A 3569-nucleotide genomic window follows, 5' to 3' on the forward strand; every position below is an offset into this window, starting at 1 on the left:
CCCCACACACACACAACAGATACTGTGCACACACACAGACAGATTGCACCCTCCACACACACTTTGTTCAACATACACACAAACATGCATACATGCTGGTACTAACACTACAAAACAAATGAGCATGAAATTTCATTTTTTTTTTTCACAAAAAGTAGTATATGTACATAATACAAAATGTCTAACCGATCCCTCAAGCGCTATCTATGCATGTGTCAGTAAGTCACTTTCTCACACTCTCAAACACATACAACTAAATACTTGCATAAACTGACCAAAAAACAAAAAAAAACAAAAACAAAAAAACAAGAAAGAAAGAGAGAAAGAAAGAAAGAAAAGAAGTAAGGGTTTAATGCCCAATGTAATGAATGGTTGAACATCAAGTGAAAAATACAGACGAGGCGAATCATCAACAACAATGTGCAGTTTATGCCACACGGGAACAGCTGAGCACAGGTTTTACAGGCAACCCCCACTGACCGACTCTGTGTCAAACACGTTTAGTTTTAGAAGAGGTTTTACGGCGTTCGCAACTGAATGAGGTCATACGAGTGCCAAGGGGAGGATGTCAACAGAGAAGTCCTTACAGGGAATCAGACTTACTCTGCTGACCTCTCTAGCTTCAACAGCACAAAGTCTGCTTCGACTATCAAGGCACCCCGGAAATAGCAGGTCCCAAGAGTGTGACAAACATACAAAAGCAGTAGAGGCAAAAAATGATGATAGTAAGGATGAGGAAAGAAGCAGCAGTTCCCTGTTGTAGTTCAGGCACAGTTATGAGCATGGCATAGTTAGATCAGCCCATTTACAATTCTACTGTGCACAAGAACGAGAAATGTCCCCCCTTTGTGAATGGCCTTAAGACACTTCAGTCAGTGGCACCGCACCGGGGGATACAAACATGTTTACACATGTACAACATAACACACACACACACACAAACACACTCCCCCACACACACACACACACTACTTCATTATTCAAAATCGAGCTCGAGCAGGCACACAGATAGACACGTACAGATGTGCGTGCACGCACACATGTACACACACATCAGTGTTAGTTAATTTAGTTTTAAGTAAGAGTTTCACGGCACTTGCAACACCTTTCGGTCGCATAAGTGCTGAAGATTAAGAGGTAATACTAGAGAGTAACATACAAAAAATAAAGAAAGAGGAGAGAGAAGGGCAACAGAAGCTTCAACAGCACAAAGTCTGCTTCGACTACCAACAAGGCACCCCGGAAATAGCAGTGCCACCGACCGCAAACAGAGATGAGTACAACTGTGCACCAAGCCATGGACAATTACTGCCACAATTTTGCCAGGAACAGATCGAGATAATACCGGGAAGTTATACCGACCGCAAAGAAGTAGGAGGAGTAGAAAAACCACACCCGAACCACCCCCTCGCCCCCAAACACCAGCTTCAGCTAGTGCCAAGTCTTCTGTACAATCAACAAGCATATAAATTCAAATTCTAACTTATTTTATAAAAGACAGACAGGCACTGCAATGCCAGAAGAAAAAAAAATCCTGTAAGATATTCTACAAAAAATGAACAAGAGAAAAGTGACCACTAATTGTAAACATGGTCACCGAGGAATCGGAGAACTATCAAGGTCAAGGGAAAAAAATCTTTCATAACCCGTCATTTCATTCACCTATTAAAGCAGACTACAGGCAATGCGCATACACTAAACAGGACATATGCTGGCTGCCACGCTAGACATGGGAAAGAAAAAGGCATTAACATTTACATATTGCTCAAGACACTCATAAACTCTAGAAACTGTTTTACAAATGTGCCATCAAGTTGTAGACATACTAAACTCTTATCAATCTCACCTCGAACCTAAGCAGTCACTGTAAAAAAGTGTATACTACACTTCAGTATAGCGCAAAATATAAAAACAAAACCCAAAAAAAAAAAACAACCTTGGATGATACGTACATTACAAAAATAAGCAATACAAAAAATTTACAAAAGATGCATACAGTATTATTTGCCACTTTAAAAAAGAAAGAATTGGTCTGATAATATATTACTGGATATTGCTGGTTCACACATACTTACACACACACAGTCTTTTGCTCTCACTTTGTGGGTGGCAGCAGTTTTATCAAACATCCAATAACACCTTCACTACAAAGTGTGTGTGGTTTTCAAATCGAACTAAATGATCCGGCGACGAAAGGAACACTCCAAACTCCCACCAACTCATAAAAACAAAAGAATAACAATGATGTGCTCCTTTAAAAAAGTACGCTTTGACTCCACGTGCCAAAAAAATTGTCTGAAAACCACTATAGAAATAGTGATCCATCGTATTTTCAGGTTTACAGAAATCAAATCTCAAGACTTGAAACACACTGAACTTTGATCGAATGTCTCGTGTCCGCCTCTTTTACAAATCACACCGATTCTTTCACTCAAGACTCCGGCATTGCATTTAGCTTGACAGTTCTTGAAAGAGAAACCTACACAAGTAGTGCCTAAACAGAAGCAAAGACCTTGTAATTAAATTCCTGCATGTGGTTGAATGACACATCTGATGTGAATGTACATTTTGTCAGCTTTACTTCTATTTTCATATTGAATTTAGATTAGAGTAATATATAATTCAAATTTTTTTCAAGTATATACCTGCATGTATTTCTACGGTCCTGTACAGCTAAGAAGAATTTCCCTCTGAGATAATAAAGTATTATCTTATCTTATCTTATTCTATCCAGTTTTAAAAGGTGTCGTATCCCTTTGCTGTTTATCGCCCTGTCAAAACGGTCTCTCAACTCAAGTAAAGACTGCCCACCACTGCCCTATGCCATTAGCCTAATAAATTAGAACAAATCGTCTGAAAGTAATGTCCTCCTACATTGAATTTTTCAGTTTGTGCGATATGGTCAAAGATGCTACAAATGTTTATTTGAGCAATGCAGAGAGAGAAGAATACTCCACCCACACCATTTACATCCATTATGTGAACAATTAAAGGGAAGTACTTGTCCGGGAATCTGAGTTTTACTTTGATGAAAAAGGGAGGCAGAGAGAGAGAGGGGGGAACAGAAAAAGAAAGAAAGAAAGGAGAGAGAGAGAGAGAGAGAGAAAGAGAGAGAGAGAAAGAGAGAGAAAGAGAGAGAAAGAGAGAGAAAGAGAGAGGGGGGGTGGGGGCAAAAAGAAAGGGGGGAGGTAGGGAGGGAGGGAAGGGAAAAGGAGAGAGGGAGGGAGAGAGAATGCGACAGAGAGAGAGAAAGCAGGTATAAATTCAATAATGTAAATATCTTTCTTTTTTTTACAGCTTCCAAAAAAAATAGATATAGGTAAAATAGAAAAAGCCAACATGTCCTTCAGTCAAAAAGTACAAGCAGTCAAGTAGGCTACATAGAAAAGTTTGAATTTTGTACAAAACCATCAAAAGAAAAAGTTTTATAAACAGAGCGAAGAGCACAATCTTAAACAAGTCGTCCACTAAGTATATCTCAATATCTCAAACAATACTTTGTACCAAGGAAGAAAGTCTTCAGTGAAAGCGCATTGTGGGAACAAGGGAGGAGGGGGGAGGGAGGAGGG

Source organism: Aplysia californica, unplaced genomic scaffold (genome assembly GCF_000002075.1).
Source record: "Aplysia californica isolate F4 #8 unplaced genomic scaffold, AplCal3.0 scaffold00389, whole genome shotgun sequence".
NCBI lineage: Eukaryota > Metazoa > Mollusca > Gastropoda > Aplysiida > Aplysiidae > Aplysia > Aplysia californica.